Source organism: Halyomorpha halys, unplaced genomic scaffold, assembly GCF_000696795.3.
Source record: "Halyomorpha halys isolate HHAL.00 unplaced genomic scaffold, Hhal_1.1 Scaffold627.1, whole genome shotgun sequence".
In the NCBI taxonomy this organism is placed as follows: domain Eukaryota; kingdom Metazoa; phylum Arthropoda; class Insecta; order Hemiptera; family Pentatomidae; genus Halyomorpha; species Halyomorpha halys.
The window spans coordinates 491,900-512,576 of record NW_027111080.1 but is presented as its reverse complement, the minus strand read 5'-3'; the positions used below and the strand labels follow the sequence as shown (position 1 = coordinate 512,576).

The window sequence follows — 20,677 nt, the reverse complement described above, 5'->3', positions numbered from 1 at the left end:
ATATTTTACTATAATCAAATATTGAAATAAATTGTTCAAAAGCAAAAAAATGGACAAATATTTTTACAAAACTCTCTTATTTATTTTTATTCTCACATATTGTTTTCTCAAACTCAAAAATCATTTTAAAAAAATTTAAAAATCAAATGAGACTAAATTTCGCAGATCAATCCATTCTAAAGAGTATTCCATTGTTGATTTCAGTCTTCAGAGTTCATTAAAATGTTTAAAATATCAGATGACACATGAAAATTCGAATACAGAAAAAAAAATCTTTTTGGTCTAAAAAAATCCTACCAACTTGAAAAAAGCATTGAATTGAAGATTAGTGAACATTTTTGCAAATATGAGGTCTACTTTTCTACCAATTCCTGATCTAAAGCTACGCTTCTCAAATGACGAAATTGTAAAATTATCAACATTTATTAATTAATTGTTGATAACCACAAATTTATTTCATCAAATAAGCTTAGATTATGCCCAAGCACTGGCAAATACAAGAAAACCTTCGGAAAAATTTCGTTTTGTATTTATATATTAAGTCATAAAATTTAAAATATAAAAAAAAAAAATGTATTTTTAAATATTTCATATAAAATAATGCCCAGGTCTGCTATATAAGAAGACAATGGAGCCCTCTTTTCCTCAGACGCCTCCAAAGATTATACGGTATTATCTCGGGGTTAAAGATTATTATTGAAGTTTATAATGGGCCAAATATGCAGCAAGCGAGATCAAAAGATCTTTGTGGATAACTTTATTGACGACATGAATAATCTCATAAGCAAAAAATTTAAAATGGGCTTCGGATTGCAGGGATTATTTACAAATAGGATTTAGTGGATTATTTGCACATCTTTAAACAGTACATTTACACAAATTATTAATTATTGATACATTATTCACCCCAAAGTACTTAGTAATAATCAGGAAGAGTTTGTCATAAATTTGGTAGTAAATAATTATCTTTTGAACTTAAATAACACGCAATTGGTAATTTAGAGTCATTTTCCAGTATTTTTATTTTTCATAACGATTTTTTTTTTATATCTAAATACAATGTACAAAAAAAATTTTGAGTTGAGTTAATTATTACGTAATTATTAAGTAATTATTACTGCAATTAGATAACACGTGTATGTGAAAATTTTGTTTAAGCTTGTACGTGTTTTAAATGATTTTTTCTTGAACGAAAAAAAAAAAAAAAAAACTGCTAGCTTACATTCAATTAACAATAGCGCTTGTTAGTAATTTATATTTCTTTTTTTTATGGAAGAAATTACCTTTCATATTTCTTTGAATTATATTAATATCAGAACAAAATTTCGGGGAGTATGCCGATTAATCAGTTCATTGTTCTACTTAAATTATATCATGGAAATATGCCAACCCAGATTAAGACAATCTCTCATAGTCAAAATATTGAATATCAGTTAAAATGTTGCTTGTTTTTTCATTAATCATAATTTGATTGAATTAGTAAACCGAATACATAGAAGTGATGGAAATAATAAAAAATAGATATTAATGTATGAAGTAGTTATGAAAAATAAGGAAAAAAAAAATACAAACATTTTAACATAAATTTATTAATTTAAAGCCTAAAACTTTTTTAACATGTTAAAATATTAATTAATAATAAAGTAGTTATAAAAGGTTAATTCATTCCAAAAAAAAAAAATACAAATTGTTATTTTTTTAAAATTTTATATTCTGAAAAATAAGAGCATTTTGAATCTAATAGTTATTAAAAAAAAAATTTGTTCAAAATGTACACAAAGCATTAATGATGCTACTACTTTATAATTACTCAGAATTCTTGTTTTAGAATTAATTACAAATACTCGTATTCAAAGTGGTTTGAGGAAGAATTACCTGTACTCAAACTCAAAGTGACTCTCGAGTGCAGATTACTTTACTTGCACTCAACTTGAAAAGCTTTGAATATGAGAATTGTACCGAGTAAATTTTTGAGTATAACTAAAGCATATCGTACTCAGAACTTAGTATGAGTATGGTACTTGCCCAACTCTCGTACTGTTATTTCTGCTCTAAAATTAAAAAAAAAAAAATTTTAAAACTGATATAAAATATATAATGTGTGTATATATACCATATATATAATATATATAATGTATTCTATTATATATTTGTATTCTGTAACAATATATAAAAATAAAGAGGTTTGAAAATAAAAAAAATAAAAAAAACTGATATAAAAGTTTCAGATTAAATTTTTTTTTCTTAACCATCTATTAATTTTTATTTTTTCAACAAAAACATATGTATACAAAATAATACATTTTCAAATAATTTTGAAAATTAGTTTCTGTCAAAGGGAAACGTACTTCTGGCAGTTTTAAAAATTGTACCAATTATCTTATTAATAAAATAAAGTTAGGAATTAGGTTTTCGTTAATTTTTATTTTTTTTAATTTAAATTTTTCACTCATAATTCCAAAACGGTGCATCATAACGCAACAATTACAGTATAAGAAATTAAACAACATTAAATTCTATGCCTTATGAGTACCAAACTTTATTAATTCGGTCAAGTGGTACTCCGGAAATAATCGTTTTTTTTTCAAGTTTCATCCAAACTTAACACGGAAACGCATTTCTGATGGCCTTAAACCGAGCTAAGCTGTTAATTAGTTTGATAAAGTAACGAATTGGGAATTTTATGACTTTCTTTCGATTTTTCGCCAAATAAATTCTAAATGAAGTATATACGTCATAGTATGCAGTCCATGCTGTTTAATTTCTTATAACATAACCCTTTCGCTAGGATGCACCGTTTACAGGAAGCACATACTCTGGCATGAACTAAGACTAGTTTTTAGTCGTGATACGACAGCGTAGTAAAATATTGATACGACAGCGAGATTTAAATTATTAAAATATAGCCACAAATTCCAATATTGAAGCTCTTCTAGGCCTATTATGTAAGATATACGATAAGGAAGTATTTTTATAAATTGTTATTTATTGAATCTAAAATTACAACTAGTGCTATCTGCAGTCGGCGACCTCAAAGATAACTCTTGGGCAGCCCGGGAGTGACGCTACAAGTTCAAGGACTATAAGATTAGCTTATTAACATGCAATATCTTAATGTTTAAACTTTGAGATGGAGAATTGAATTATCAATGTTATTTTTTAAATTATCTATTAGAGTTTGATCCGAAACATTTCTTAACTATTATATCATAGCTATTGTTCATAGTTTTATCACAAAACTATAACAGCTAATAGTAAACTACTAAAATATAGTGACAAATTAATTAAAGCACTCAAGATTACATTTAATTAAAATTTTGAAAAAGTCTCAGGGGAACCAGCGCCCTAAATTTTTCATTCCATATACAATATCATGAAAACTACTATTTTAAAAAATAAAATACATTTAATAAAATTTGAGTTTTAGTAAAGGTCTGTACGTTAAACAGAAACGAAAAAAAAACAGTATTTTTTTCCCCCGAAAAATGAAGAATTGACTTTATTTTAGTAAACTACGATCCGCACGAAAAACTTTAGGAATAACATTATTTAAATAAAGGTAATTCGCTAAAATTCTAGCCCTGTGCATTCAAGTTACTACAATACAATTTTTCAAAAAACAGCATTATTATTATTTTTATTATTTTTTTTTACGAAAAACGAGGGAAAAATCGGAATTTTTGGACGAAATTGCAAGTATTTCTCTTTTAGATTATTATTTTGATTATAATTTTATTTTTATATTACAACATAAAAACCGAAATATATAAATAAATTTATTTCACATCATAAGGTAAACCATGAACAATTATAAATAAGTTGACTTCTCATGCAGATTAAAAGCGTTAAGTATCTTTGGCACCGTTTCAAAAATTCTATCCAAACATAAAAGCGTAATATGACGTAGCAGTCTTAATCATGTTATTCAGTTCTGAGAAAATTAAAAATAAACAACTAACATGTTTTTGTTTGGCCAAACCTTGAAATTCAAACAGAGTTCGAAGTCGAATTCCAATTATTTAAAGGAGTACATCACAGCATTTTAATTAATTAATTAATATTCACTTATTAATTCAATTTTGACCTAGTTTCTTTTAAATTTAGACCTAAACACGTTTTAAATTAATTTATGACTATTAAAATTTATTTATTAATATATTTATTAAATAAATTAAAGGATTAATTTACGAAATAATTTTTACCTAACATAAAATGATCATTTGTTGAATTAATCTTAATCAAATATCCACCTGTATTTATTTCACAAAAATTCATTGAAATAAAATTTTTGAAGTAACGTTTATAATATATAAATATTGGAGGTAACCTATATCACAAGGAGATACGACCATTGTAACAATTGTTTCTATCCACTGCCATAGTGTAAACTGCATGATAGTTGCCATCATGGCAGTATTTTCAAATACTGTTCAAAGTGGCACCGTGTAAATAACTTTTAACATAACAGTAGTTTCACTGCTACTGTATTTATTATCATGTCAAACCTTATACATCAGTGAATACTGTCATGATGTTAAGTATCATGCAGCCAACAGTATGACAACATTTGCTACAATAATTCTTAACTATTTACAAGTAATGTAAGGTTTAGATTTCACGAATTTTAAACATTATTTCAGGCATTCCTTTGCTTCAATGAATAATTATTTTTTGAATAAAAAAAACTTAATTGTTTTAATAAATATATTACTTAGAAAATCTTCAGGTCTAATTGAAATTAATGCATTTAAATAGAGTCATAAAATAATTTAAAAATCATAATAAAAATTATGTAACCACTTTTAAAAGCTATTTAAAAAAAATATATCAATATTTGTGTGATTAAGGACTGTGCATTATAAATCTCCTCTTTATGAACATATTTTTTTTATCTGTTAATAAATAAACTACCATAGACTGACGCAAAACAAATGTATAAAATTTCTAAGCAGAAACGCATAGAACAAATAAAATCACTTCAATTTAATATGATAAAACAGACAAGCGCCTTATTGGTTAACAATAGAATTTTAGAAGGATCTTGTTGGATTAAATGGCGATTTAATTCTGTTTGGAATGACGGGAAGCCGTGACAAAATAAGGTAACATTAAAAATTATGGGACTCTCCCCCTCATATGAAATACATTATTCATATACTATGTAAACAATTATCAACACACATCATGTAAAAGACCCTCAAAAGTAGCAATCTTTAAAAATTGAAATAAGATTTTGTAACTAAGTCTCAAATCAAACAAAATCCTAGGAGGAACGAGATCAGACGATACAACAAGAAGGTATCTACTGATAGTGGTAGTACAGTTCCTTGTTAAAAGTTAAAAGCAATGTCGTGTAAGTTTATAAAAGAAGCTATTATATTTATTATGCTGAAAAATGTTATGAAACTGAAGATAATCTGGATGATGAATCTACTTACATAAACATGTATCTAAGTAAATTAAAGCCAGGGAAGGTGTTCCGCAGGGTAATGTTTTAATTCGTGCCCAACATTTTCTGAGGTTCATTATTATTAAAACTCTAACGTTCTTTACGGATGCTAAGCGTGACCGTTTACATTAGGGGAAGAACATGGCCTTTTTGAATATTTGGACCGAAGAAGGATGTTTCAACCGGAAAATTAGCGTTAATTATATCCGGAAAATATAAGTGAGTTAAATAATAAAGTTGTAGGGATAGGAAACAAACGAATCATTAAAAGAATAAATAATGATAGGCCTGACGCCGAAGTGTCTTAAGATTCAATCGAAACATAAATGGGAAGATAAAGTTAGATATGACTTAGGAAAATCGGGTTTTAATGACTTTAAATGAGTGGGGTTTGTTGGCATGCATTAGAGAATTCGAGAAATATTTTACTTTATATAATCGGAAATCAATAGTATAATAGTAATAGTAGACAAAATATTTATTGCTAACCAACGTTCGCTTCCACTTTGTAGGGCTTCGTCAGGGCCATCTTGATTGAAACAAGGCACAACTGCAGAAGTTTTTATATTTCTCATGCTCAAAAATGTAATGCAATTGAAGGTAATCTCTTCATCCAGATTAGAAGTTAAAAGTTAAGAGTAATTTCGTGTAAGTTTATAAAAGAAGCTATTATATTTATTATGCTGAAAAATGTTATGAAACTGAAGATAATCTGGATGAAGAATCTACTTACATAAACATGTACCTAAGTAAATTACAACCAGGGGAGGTGTTCCGCAGGGTAATGTTTATCCCATATACCGGTTGAACTGAAGTTTTCATCCTTATTTCAATCAAAACAGCCCACACGAAGCTCTACAAAGTGGGACAAAACGTTTAACAATAAATAGTTCTCTTTTACAATTTTAATTCCTTTATTTACCGCCACCGGACCTTCCTAAAATCTACTTCATACGGTCAATTATCTTCTTCCAATTTTATTTTATAATGATCATTTCGTCAATAGGAGATAAGAATAAGCCGATTCTTATTTTATAAACACGTAAGACACAATAAACAACACTTAAAAACTATATATGAAATACAAAACAGAAATTAACAGACTAACAACAGTTAATTAACAGTAGTACAGATAGGACATGGAGAAAAAAAACTACACTTACCTTTCTCCATCTCCTTGATTTGTATTATTACTGCTAATCTTGTACGAGTTAGTCCTAATGGTTATTACAGCTATGTGGAACACTCATTTATAAAACAATTGCTAGTTATGTTTCTATTGTTTAATCACAATTTACACTCAGAACATTTTAACGTTTAATAATTAGTAAAGAAAATCATTTTTTTTTTTTAAAGTTTTAATTGATTCTAGAACACGACTATGCGAACAATAAAGACGCCTCATTATAGCTGTTTTATCATTGACTTGTCCTCAAGAACATAAAAAAATACATATATAATTAGTGCGTAAGGTATAGGAAGGATACATATAAGACTAAGGAAGCTAAGAAGAAGGTTAATGCATCCAACATAGAAACCATTTTGTGTCGTCCAAGATCAGTGAACTCCGTTCAAAAGAATGGATTAAATATTGAACAAGGTATTAGTTTAATAGAATATTTAAGACAACAACAAGATTATTAAATATTTTAAATGAATTTGGAATGATAGTCGTTCTAAATTGGCAAACTTTTTAGTTGTAGAATCAAATGAGTGAAAAAGAAGGAAGTTGGCAAATTGCAGGTCACTCTGAAAGAGCAGGAAGCTAGAGAGGGTAGGCTGACCTTGGAGCTCGCTCCACCCCGGGGCAACGCTGCTCCGGACCGGTCGGGAGATGAGGGTCAACCTCTCCACTGGATATAAGCGGGTCGGGGAGAAGAATAGCACTAATCAGGAATATCAATTGGAGTATTATTATAACATTAATAAAATGGTAAATAAATTATATACAGATGAATCAGAACTGATTTAAACTGTATGAAGTGCTTGTCCAGTAGGAACGAGTAATAAAAATAAACGCCGAAGGCTGTAGGCCTACTAACAACCATCCAAACCCAAATTTGTGAGATCCTGAGTCAATTCTCTCATCTACGTTTCGGGTTAACTCTCGGACTTATATCAATATGCTCAGAACTTAGCTATCAAGTTATTATGCGATTCGTTCCTTGCTAAGCTAAACAATCTTACTTGTCTATTTCAACTGTTGTGATCCTATGAGTTCTATAGACTAATTGTATTCTTACTGAGGGCATTATTAATTTTACTAAGGAACGTTAAAAATAATCAGAAAGTACAATAACTACATATTATTTTGATTAACTGTTGTTTTTATCACAGACTTTAATAGATATTCTAGTACTTGTAATGTTCGTCAATTTCCTACATATCTATTAAGAAAAATAAAAAAAATGTATTAATCAAGAAAAAAAAAGATAATTGTAATATTTTTAGAAAAACTCTCTTAACTTCAAATTGAAAAGTTTTGGTTAGAAATCCGCCATTTCCATCGCCAAGTCAATGCAGATCACATCTACGCTCTGTCGGGGTTTCTCTTGTTTCCCTAAACAAACTTTAATCCGAAACGTTAACTACTTTGATATGAGTAGTAAAATACGCTGAATATAAGACTACTTTCATTATACTATATTTCTTCATATAGCACAATTTACTAAAATAGTGTATAAATTAACAATCCCAGAAAAAGATAAACATTACAGAGCTAGCAGTATTATTGAGCCAATGGAGCCTGAGTGAGGGCCCAGAATTGGAAAGCGGTATGCATAGATAGGGACTAAGGGTATTCATAATCTTTAGTTTAGCATGTTAAAGCGTGTTAAATGGAGAAATATTTCCTTCTTTTACCAAGTTAAAACGATATAACATGCAACATGGCTGAGAGTCTGTTACTAGGTCTGTTAAATGGAGAATGACGTCACGAAACAGATCGGCAGAGCTTTTCACCGTTTTATTTGTTGTCCTGTTAGGTTACTTACTCGTAGTTTGTGTTTTGTTTTGTGTTTTGGACTTTTTAAAAAAGACAATCAGTAGCCAAACATTTACACTTCTACTTTTCACTTATTTTAAGCATGTTGTAATAAATTACTTTGATCAAAACCAAGAAGTAAACTATAACATGAAGTTTTGGAAGGAAAGGTTACTAATTAAGTTGCTCAGAAAATCCGCTCGGAGCTCTTATGCATTTACCATTTAACATGACTTTAAATTGGGCTGCTCACAATGCTATACTTATAACATTTTTAATTTAATACGATATCATGAATAGACCAACAATTACGAAGGTTTTGATATAATCTAAGCTCGAAATTGGAGAATTAATATAAAAGTGGTGTGGTATAAATATAAAATTTCATTAACTAACAGAACCAATAAATAAACCAAATAACCAAGTCTTACAAAATTGTTTGTGTGTGTATTAACAGATAAAAAACAAAAAGTACAAAACTAAAATTACACCTTTAGGATACGTGCCAGCTGGGGATGTGACGGTAAATTTTTCGTAAAATTGGCTAACCGAATCTGCCACTATATAAAAACGATTTTTCTTATTTTTTTTTTGCATTTTCTAAAAAAAAAAAAACCAAAAAAAACAGATTTTAGGTGCTCTTGAACGTCAGTTAGGTTTTATTATCATTTAAATAGTTTGGCAAGGCTTAAATTTTTTTTTTTTAAATCTTCCTCTAAAGTAGGCGAGGTAAATTACTCATCTCACACTATCACTAGTCATTAAGAACGGATAAATATAAACTAAGGATATGATAAATAACATAAGGAGATAAGAGGAAAACAATTTTTTCCAGGTTGAAAGTACATTTCCAGAAATAAGAATAGTAATATAGACGTATTGTATTTCGGAGGAAAGCCAAATATTTCAGACAAAATCATATCAAACAAAGAAAGCCATTAAACGATTAGAAAATGGCGAGAAATGCATAAATAAAACGTATTTTTTAACAAATTTAATGTCGCTTAACCTGTATGCGAGCCTTTCATTTGATTAAAAAAAAACCTCCATAAAATCATTCTTAGAATTTTCAATACTAATTTTATAATCAAGCATTAAGTAAATGGTTAAGGATAAATTGTAAATATCTTTAAAATACTAAACTTCTGTTTTTCTGCTATAGTTTTTTTTTTTGAAACTTACAAGGATTAATTTCAAATCGAATATTGGGCTAACAACTAACCACGAGTCGTGCGCCAGATATTTTTAAAAGCAATTACTAAAAATTAGCAAGTAATTATTAACTACAATTAGACTAAAAATAAAAGAAAGAAGTATGTAAGTGAAACAATATCACAGGTAAACTATGCGGCCTTCACGCTCGACAAAGCGGCGATAATAAAACAAAGAAATAATTTAAAATCAAAACAAGACGCAATAGTTACGGGGTAGGGAGGGTATAGTTTATGAATGTTCCTTGAAGTTTCAATGCCTTACCGGAAAAAATATTTTAATTACCAACTTTTATTGCCGACGTTTTATGCGTAATGGAGAACAAATTAAGGTCACGGTACTATAAACAAGATGGAGGAAAAAAATACCGAACTGTATTTAGGAATTTTTTATTTGTTCTTATATTAATTTGTATAATTGTTTCTAATTAGGAAATACCACAGAATCAATACCCAATACATGTTATAATAGATTTACTCCATAACTGTACCTAAATATCATCAACACCAAAATCAAAAATAAAGTGATCCGTTACTTAGGGCTACATCTGGACAAACGACTAACATAGAATCCTCATACAAGACTGAAAAGACAGGAAGCTGCTTGTCGATTCCGACTATTACGACATTTACTTGACAAACAGATTAAATTGCCAATCCATTACAAAAGACTGATTATAAGGCCTATCTGGGCAATACAGAGTTAAGCTATGGGGCTCCACTAAACCATCAAATTCCTATCGAATCTAACCCTTACAGTCCAAAATCCTTCGTAAAATCCTTAATGCTCCTTACTTTGTCACAAATCAAGTCATCCCTCAGAACCTAAATGTCCCATATATTGCCGATTTGGCCAGAATCAGATACCATTCCTTCCATAATAAACTTCCCAACCACCCAAATCCACTCGTTTCTAACCTGGTTTCTCCTTCATTACCTAATAATCCTCCTAGGTTTCTGAAATGAAGATGGCCTCGAGATCTTCTCCTCTAGAAATGTTATTAGAGTTCTATCAATGGGTAGATTCTCCACAGGTTTGTATCATGTCACTATGTCACCTACAGCAAATTTACTTGTTGTTGTTTTTTTTATACAGTAGTAAATAGCAATGAATAAATTATAAAAAAAAAAATAATAAAAATAAAGTAAATAATTTGCATAGCCTACATAATGGATAATGTTTAAATGGAATTACAATAACGCTTAGATGTTGAAATCAACAAATAATGTTATATCCCCCATCCATTGAATCCAACTGAAATTCATCCTATAAGATTTAACCTTATCTTCCCAACTATGACTGCTATGGATGTTGATTAGTCATTGTAGGTTAAGTTTCGATTAGTCATCGATAAACAACATCGTTGGTTAAGCTGCAGGCCTCGTAGGCCCGGTAAAATAAAAATATAATTATCATGTATCGTTTTGAAGGAAACCTAAATTTTTTTCTGATTTCGAGTATTCATTCTGGTTGATTCATGAATTGTGTTTTTTTTTACTATATCTTACCTTCCCTTGCTATATATGGAATATATATTAAGGGAAAGTATTAGGATTGTGAAAAATTTACGACATTGAGTAAACTCACTCTATGTGAGTAAACAGACCAGCTCAAAAACGAAAAGTAACACGCCAGGTATGTTATAGTAACTTTTTCGATAAGTGCCGCTTTATATATAAATTTTCTAAAAAAAAAAAAAAAAAAGGTTAAATTATTTAATTAAACGGTTAAAAAAGTAAAGGAGACGCATATAAAACGAATAAACAGAAAAGTAGATGTGGCAAAACAAATCCTGACCAGGAACCCTGACCTTCTACATATTTTTTAGTGATAATTATTGTTTTACATGATTGTTATAGCAATAGTAAGATATTACTTTTACTTTCCTATATATAAAATTGTGAGGGGAGATATTGTCATTCGGAATAATGAAGGAATAGCTATTTTGAAATGCACAAGGATTAATTTCATTTCAAAGTAGGGTGGTGTGTGAAAGTTTTGATGTGCGTAACTAACGATATATAGATAAACAAAATATTTTTTTCACCAAGTGTATTTTTAATGAATTATTATTGTATAAAGAATCTTTTTTTTTAAATAAATAATTGTTTTGACATACATTTATTACTTATAGATTAATCTTTTTATGCTACCGGTTAAGCATGGATTATGCAACGTTGTGTCTTTGAATCCTAATATTTTATTTAGGTTATTTTTCTGTAAAAACGTTGCAAAACAACGTAAATATGTGTAGAACACAATTACCCCCTCTCCTCTAAATATGAATATGGATATATTATTTTTTCTCTCCCGAACGCCGGAATAATAATTAGAGGAATTCGATAAAGATCTTTGAAGTTATGCTCTAGTGCCTTTCGAATAATACCCCACTACTCTGCGAAAAACCTTGAAGCTACAAGTTCGTGAGCTATAAATTTCGCTGCGTTTAATTTGAGTAAGGATAATATTTTCCGGCTAAAATAAATTTGTTTATCCAGCATGGAGGAATAGCCTTGAAGTAGTATAGACTAGTTTTATACCCTTCCACTCCCCCCCTATACTAATCTACTGATGGACCCCCTAATCGAGGCTCAGGGACCATTATACCCACCGCTCTCGAGATCTGGGTCATTTGGCAGGGAAATATCATCAGGACCACTCAGCTCACCCGCTGGTTCTCGTCTATATCTCTTATCGTTAATAGTATTCTCCTTTTCCCCATTTGGCTTTACGGAGGTCATGGACGAAATCGAACCAAGTCAGTAGGGAAATGAAGATTTAATTTTATTCATAAATGATGAAAATAGTCTGGGCGGCGTTCTAAAAAGTTCGCTCAAAATATCAGAAAGACTATTAAACAACGTTTTAACTATGAATGTGATGAATCAGTCACCACTTTTTTTTTTTCTTCACTCCATCCCCCTTCCTGCGAGGTGGCAGGGCAGGAAAGGTTCCAAAAACCCTATTAACATCACCTCATAACTCCATCTTCTGATGCACCCCAACCCTCTCCCTCACACTTCTTTTTCGATTTCTGACTGTTTTTCTTATTATTTCACCATTATCTATCGTCTTTATTAATTAATGCTTTAATTTTTATCTTATATGCGATACAATACGAGGAGGCCCCTCACCTCCGGACTTAAAATAGCTCTTTTTTATAATGGATAGCTCATATATGACATTAAACATAACAGGTAACCTTAAAATACCAAAGGTAGTAAAAGGTAAGACACAATACGAATTACTTTTCTTTTTCACAGTAATGCACTTACTAATTCACTTTTTATTTCTGTTTTTAGAGAGTTCGGGAAAAAAAAAAAAAAGTTTTGTCCCAAGTACCAGAGCTTCATCAGTGTCGTCACAGAAATCATATATATTATATTATAATAAATAAATAATATTGTGAATAGACTTTTTAACGACCACTCGGACCACCTCCCTTGATTAATTATACACAGCCAACTAACAATCTTTCAATCATAGTTTTATGTGTATTCTCAAATACAGTAAAATGTCTATATAACGGACACCCAAGGAAAAGATAATTTTGTCCGTCATACAGAGGTTTGCATTAAATTTATATAAAAAAGAACAAAACAATTAAAAATCAGAAGTATTTAACACATATTCACTTAAGTTGTCATACATCTATGTCTGAAAAAATCTTTTAAATACAATTTTAAACAATAAAAAAAAAATATTCTAGTAATATCTCGTCTCAACCATCTTGGATACTGAATTTTTTTCTAACTTCGAAAATTCTTTCGTAATGTCTTTAAAATATGGATTGCTTTTTTTATTTTTTTTCAACTTTTGAGAGAGGTGTTAAATTTTTATTGGAAAAAGATTGTTTACTGTATAAAGTAGATTGTAGGAAGATAGTCCAGGTGACGGTCAATAAAGGTATCCAAATAGTAGAAGAAAAACTATTTATTGTTAACAATAAATATTTTTCTTTTACTATTTTGATACCTTTATTGACACCACCTCCCGGACTAGGCTCCTACAATGTAAAATTTTTAATTTTTCATTAATGCACTAATATATTCGGCAAATAATAGTATTTTGTAATTTCTTTCCTCAAATAAGTAACCTGATATTTATTTCTGGAATTGTGAGTTTGTAGATCCATATTATATGATTTTTTTTTCACTAACTCTTCGAATTCCTCCAGTATCCAATCCTAAATCCTTTGTAAAATCTTCAATGCTTTACTTTGTAACAAATAAAATCATACATAAAGACCTTAATGTTCCATATGTGACCGATCTAGCCCGAACCAGATATCACTCCATTATAAACTCCCTAACCACCCAAACCCACTAGTTTCTAACCTTGCTTCCTCTTACATTCCTTACAACCCTCCGAAGCGCCTGAAAAGAAGATGGCCACGAGAACTTCTCTTGTAGAAACGTTATTAGAGAGCTACTTATGTGTAGTTTCTCTACGCGCCTGTATCACTCCATTATAAACTTACATCAAATTTACTGAATGCATTATTATGTACAGTTGTCAATTTCAATAAAGATATAAGAAAAAAAAAATGATTTTTTCCCGCTATAGAGTAATGAAGAATAAATTGGTGTCCGCTTTCTATGTGGAGGGTTCGCATTAAATATATTGTTGGGCGGACTTTTATAAAGTTGTCCGTTAAAAGGGGGTTTACTTCTTACATCAGAGACCGTTGATAGAAGTTTCATAGTATATATTTAGTAAGCAATAAATTTTAGTTGGTAAATATCGTTTATAGAATCATTATATATCAGAAACCCGTTTAACGTAGATCAAGGTAGACATTACGTTTCTCCTCCAAACGTTTTACGCTTCTATACAATTCAACACCCATTACAGAAACCTACCTCCCTATGTACGCAAGCTTTTTATAATGAAGATTTGTATAGCCTTTAATTATAACGGTAATGTAATTACATTAATGGGTAACGTAATGACATTAATAGTCATAAAACCGAGATTAAGGTTTCGGAAGATTACTTATGACCGACCACATTCCACTACGATTTGGAAGTCCTTGTCCGTTTAAAGGTTTCGCCCGAGCCAAGGATTTCAGTTTTATAATAGGACAGGAAGCCACTAGGTCGACTATATTTAGTCACTTTTACTTCTCACCTCGCTTATCAGGGCGTGGTGGGAAGGTCCTTTGGGCAAAGGGATGAGTTGGATGAACAGCGCTATATGGGGAAGGATTGTAAAAGATCATTAAAAAAACCAATAATGTCTTCAATAATAATAGAGCAAAACCCTATTTATCAACAATTAAACGGCAAATCACATTCCAGATATCACGAAATTCAGAATAAGATGATATGATTAGTAAATAAAAATTATATACTGGTACTTATTAACGTATTCAATAAATTTTAATGTTCCTTAAAGATTACTACCGACTTCCTTTTATAAAAAAAAAAAATAATTGCACTGCAGTTAGAGAAATAGGTTAAGCAACATTAAATACTTCCGAGATATATGGATGAATATCATGACAATATAAAATTCGATGAAATTTCAGTTTATCAACAAATTGATGAGAAAGACAACGAATTAATTTTGAAAATAGAACGAAAATGAGCCAGAAACGTCATTTAATTAATTAATAAATCATAATTGGAGTTTTTAATAGCATTTAGAAAACAATGAGCGCTATTATTTTAATTTTTATTCTGATAATGAAGACTGAATAACTCAATTTTCAACTTCCAAAAACTATCACTATATTAACATTTTGGAAAATTAACCCAGTTGCTACTTAGAAAGGAATGTTTAAAATATTAAACTCCAAACATTGGATTTGAAATTTTCAAGTTCCAGAATTATTTATTATTTAAATTAAAAAAATAAAAATAATCTGTACTGTTACAACCTATGAAGGGTTAAAGGTGCAGTACTTTGTAAGGAGTTACTGTCACTAGACCAACGGTTGTGCAAGGAGGTGATTAAGTCAGAATCAACCAACCGCCAAATTTTTACACAATTAAGGATACCCGATTTATGAGGCTGGGTGGACCCCAGGAGGGCTCTACAACCCACATGGTTGACTCAAGCAGTGCAACAAAAACAATTTTCTGTCCAGCCAGATTCAACCCCTGGGCCTTGGAGTTATTAGCATCGTGCCTTACCACAGTGCCACCACGCTCCCCTATTATTTTTTATTTTTTAATTAATTCAATTTAATTTTTTCATGATTAAATCAAGAACAAAAAACTACTAATATCTAAATTTTGAAGTTAAAATTAGTTTTCACATCTTCAATAAAATTAGAAGCTTAACTTGTGATCCCGAGGGTGCAACCATATTTTTTTTCAATAAATATAATTTAAGCTTAATAATTCAATTTTATTACAGTGAGCGTCAACTTGTGTTTTCCTAAAACAGAGAGATTTTGGTTAGTAACCATTTCCCACCACCACGGTGATTACTAGGCCAAACCTGAACTCATGGCCGAGATAGTATTAAGTTCTTATCACGAATCATTTAACTAAATATTAAGTTCCCTGGCATTATTTGTTTGATTTATCATGAATGATTGGCAATCTTGTAAATTCAAATAACTCACAAAAATGCAATTTCGTGCAGAATATCCTCGAAATCGTGCAGTAACCGTAAAACGTTAAATTTCGTGTAATAAAAAGAATAAATAATCAATTTAACGTGACTTTATGATTCAAAATTCTGTATAGGTTAGCCTTAATTTGAAGGTAGGGAACTAAAGATGCAAATGTATGAAAATTTATTCTCTACTCATAACTTATTATTAAAAATTTTATTTAACTTACTCACTTACCTCTTATATGTAAATATTGTTCGTTATAGGTCAGGTACTTACCTATAAAAAAAAACAAAAAACATTGATTAATGAAAAAATAATACGAGTGAATATATAGTAATATAATATATTTTTTATAATAGTAATATGATTATTTTTTATCGATAATTAATTATAAAGATAAAATAATTTGTTGCGACAAATAAACTGGTAGCGGTCGTTGATCTCAAGTGTTAACACGAACGAGAAGGGAGCAGCTAAAAATAGCCAACACTTGTTCCATTTCTCCAACTAAACACTTTACTGTATCATTCGTTTTAGGGAAGAACTACGAGTATATTAAGTGAGGTGCAAGACAGGTACACTTAATAAAACGTAAAACAACAAAGGCGATATTTTTGAAAAATTACAATTTTTGGACCTAGAGAGTTAAAAAATTGGAATGACACAAATTATATTTTTCCAGAATATAAATCAGTTATTATTTCTATAAATATTATTTTTTTGTTAGTAAATCGGAAGAAGTGTCTTTTAGCACGAGACTTAACCTCCACATTTTGAATAACTAAAAACAAATTTAATTGTTCAATAATCAAGTAAGGTACACCTCCCCGATCTAGTAATAAAGAAATTTAAAAACATATATCAGCCCTCGAAGATTGGTGTCGTAATTGGAGGATTAAGATGAATTCCAACAAATTCCATCAAATCATCTTTACCCTTCGTCGTAAACCTACTGACTGCCCTACAGTTTCATTTAATGATGTTACTGTTACCCCTGTCGAACAGATACGCTACCTTGGACTACATTTGGACAAGGGATTAACCTGGAATCCTCACACCAGACTGAAAAGACAGGCAACTGCACGTCGGTTTCGACTGTTGCAGCACTTACTAGACAAACGGTCTAAACTTCCAACACATTACAAAAGACTGATCTACATGACTGTAATAATGCCAATATAGACACATGGAGTTGAGCTTTGGGGCTCCACAAACCTTCGAATTCCTCTCGTATTCAATCCTTACAATCCAAAATCCTTCGTAAAATCCTCAATGCTCCTTACTTTGTCACAGATAAAATTATATATAAAGACCTTAATGTTCCCCATGTAACCGATCTAGCCCGAACCAGATATCACTCCTTCCATTATAAACTCTCTAACCACTCAAACCCCCTAGTTTCTAATATTGCATCCTCTTCCATTCCTGACAATCCTCCGAGGCGACTGAAAAGAAGATGGCCACGAGACCAGATAATGTAAAATGTCATTAGAGTGCTAGCAATGGGTAGTTTCTCTACACGCCTGTAACACTCCAATTTAACTTAGATCAGATTTACTAAACGTATTATAATGTACACTTGGTATTTGATTAGATACAATATTTTTAGAGGATTTTCATTTATACACTAATAATTTTTAATCGGACGAATCTTTTTTAAAAATAGCTGAGTAGATAAACAAAATTTGGGCATACATAAACGAAAATAATAGATACAATTTGATAAGGGACCATCTACCGGGGCGCACCAACTTATAGAATACTTAATTATTTAACGAAATCGAATACAATATTGTAGTTGATTTGCCCGTTGTATGGATTTGACTATAGGCACACAATACAAATACCAAACTTATCTCAATATCTTTGGTAGTGTAAAACCAACAATGTTTATTTAGAGAAATGCCCAATTTATATAGAATTCATTTTAAAAGGAAATATTAAAAATGAATAAATAAAATAATATTATTTAACAATAATAGAAAGTAGAACACTTTTGGTAGTTCTGATCTTACTTTCATGTACGTGACATTATAATCCTTAACAGTTTATTTAATAATAAATACGATGAATAGGAGTAGGTCATGATAATTAATGTGAAGACTGAAAATGAGATTTTCAGACCCAAAACATTATTAAAAAAATCCAATTATAAATAAAGTATCAAGTGGAGGATGCCTATAATTAATAATTAATGTACATAATATATACAATTATTAAACAATCTTAAATAATATAAACAATATTATTATATTACAGATATTTTGTTTGTTTTGTTTTTATTTAACTAACTGATTTTTTCTTTTCTTTTTTTTCTTCTCTGTATTTAAAATTATTTAAATATAATTTTAGTATAAGACATAAGTAAGTGTGGCCACACTGTTTTTTGGCTAACATAGAATAATCCTAACCACAGAATAATTAACTATTTTTCATTTCATTTCCTTTATAATTCAATAATAACTAAAAAGAGTTGAAGCTCGCTCCGTTAAGGCAAATTAAACACTGTTCGACTAATTACGCAGGAGTTAAAAGCCCATTTAAGAAATAAACATTTGTCTATGATTACGTTGTCAGTGAACCCTCGGGCTACATTGGGGTCAACTCCCGACACGACCTCCTCTTCCCGGGCCTTATTCTGTCATTCTACTTTCTCTTCGGGGGGTGGGGAGTCAGACCCGAGGGCGAACTATGGTGAATTATAACATCCAGACCTCAGGGAAATGTCTAAACCATGTTGTGGCGCAGAGGAATGAATAGGGCCGTTAGTAGCCGAGGGAGTTAGGGGGAGGGGGACTTTTATTTCTGTTGCGGCCCCACGAAAATAAATTTGAACTGCATCAGGGTTAGAAAAGGATGATATCCTATACATAAATCTCCATATATCATAAATGACCACTAAGAGTTTCATATAAAAAAAAAAAAGGAATGGAATAAAAGATCTGCTGAAAGTACATAACCAAAGAAATATGTTCGTAATTACAAATTACAATAACTGGAACAATGCACATTGCAGGGAACATGAAAATATTTTAAATTAAAATATAAAAAAAATTATATGTTAATTTTGGGTTTTAGGCAGCCAAAAGGAAATTCATAATACTTATGAAAAAATAAAAGTATAAAATTTTATGATTTATATTGAAATTTAAATACGAATTCTTCATTTAATCATTCATATTTCATAATTTAAGAATAATAATGAACTAGATAAGTGGTTAAAATGTTAACTTAAAGAGTTATAAAAGGGTTAAATTTTTAATTTAACATTTTAACAAAAAGCTAGCATGTGTGCGTGTCTGCGTAAGTAGGTAGGTGTCAGTGGTCGTTAGTCATGACAGCTTCATACCGGTTGACGCAGCACATGGATCAACATAATAATTAGTGTAATTAAAAAAATGAATAAAAAAGGTAATTAACTTGTACATTTTTAATAAAATTCTTTGATAAAAAAGCAAAATTTGTAAATAAAATAGAGAGAAAGACAAAGTTTGACATTTTCTTTATCACTAGGTGCTTTCAAATATTATTAATTTTTTTTAAAAAATATTTTGCAATAACGGCCATAAAATAATGAGTGTTAAAAATCGGAAAGATTTCTCATAACAGATAAAAAGTTATTTTTAATATAAAACGCGGAAATATTTTCCTGGTATAATTAAAAGTTTAACTAGGGTAAACATAAAGCGAAAAAAATAAATACAAAAAATAAATTTTTATGATTATTATAATTTTTTTTATATATATCTAAATACATATAATCAAACAAACTTCAAATCTGAAAAAACAATAACAACTGAACATGATCTTCAACGAGTAGCTGCAGGAAGTACACATGTATTTTTTATGTGTTTACTTCTATTAAAGTATATGCTAATTATAAATAATTTAAATGATATAAGAATAGATTTTTTATCTTCATCACGATTGTTATTTAACATATAAACGTCCTTCCCTTTCCGAACTATGAAATATAATTTATTCAGAAAGTTAATGAATAATAATTCTGATTTGAATAATTACAACATTAGTAGGTACGAGATAAAGATAAAGAGTTTCAATAACAAAACAAAAAATAAAATTACACTCTTCTACCTTAAAGGAAAACATTGTTTACAGTGAGAGCCAACCATATCTGGTAAGTTATTGTTCCCTCAACAGTAGAAATTACCTCCGAGTATTCTCACACTACGGCTCATATAACAGCACAGATAATATCAATAACGAAGTTCCTCATTGTTACTAAACAAGAGGAACAGAAATTTGGAACAAGAGAAAACAGGGAAAAAAAGGAACAGCTATGTTCCTATAAAATACAACTATGTTATTTTCATACTCATCATTTAGTACTTTGAGTTTTAATTAAAAAAGTGTTTATTTTCATGATGCTTCACTTTAGTAGTAAATGAAATAAAAAAAAATAAATATCTATTCTGCGACCGTCTCCTAAGCAAAAATAAATGAT

At 29.8% G+C, this 20,677-nt stretch overlaps 1 protein-coding gene across 4 annotated transcripts in view; it reads right to left on the bottom strand.

Annotated features, from left to right (window-relative positions):
* Positions 1-20,677, bottom strand: part of Sesn (Sestrin) — a 265,432-nt gene that overhangs the window by 38,321 nt on the left and 206,434 nt on the right. The window contains exon 2 of one of the 4 annotated variants that reach the window (XM_014427234.3): positions 2,026-2,051. The exons of the other annotated variants lie outside the window; for them this stretch is intronic. The gene's annotated coding sequence lies outside the window, so the exon portion shown is untranslated. The remainder of the gene's footprint in view (positions 1-2,025; positions 2,052-20,677) is intronic. 4 annotated transcript variants of the gene reach the window in all.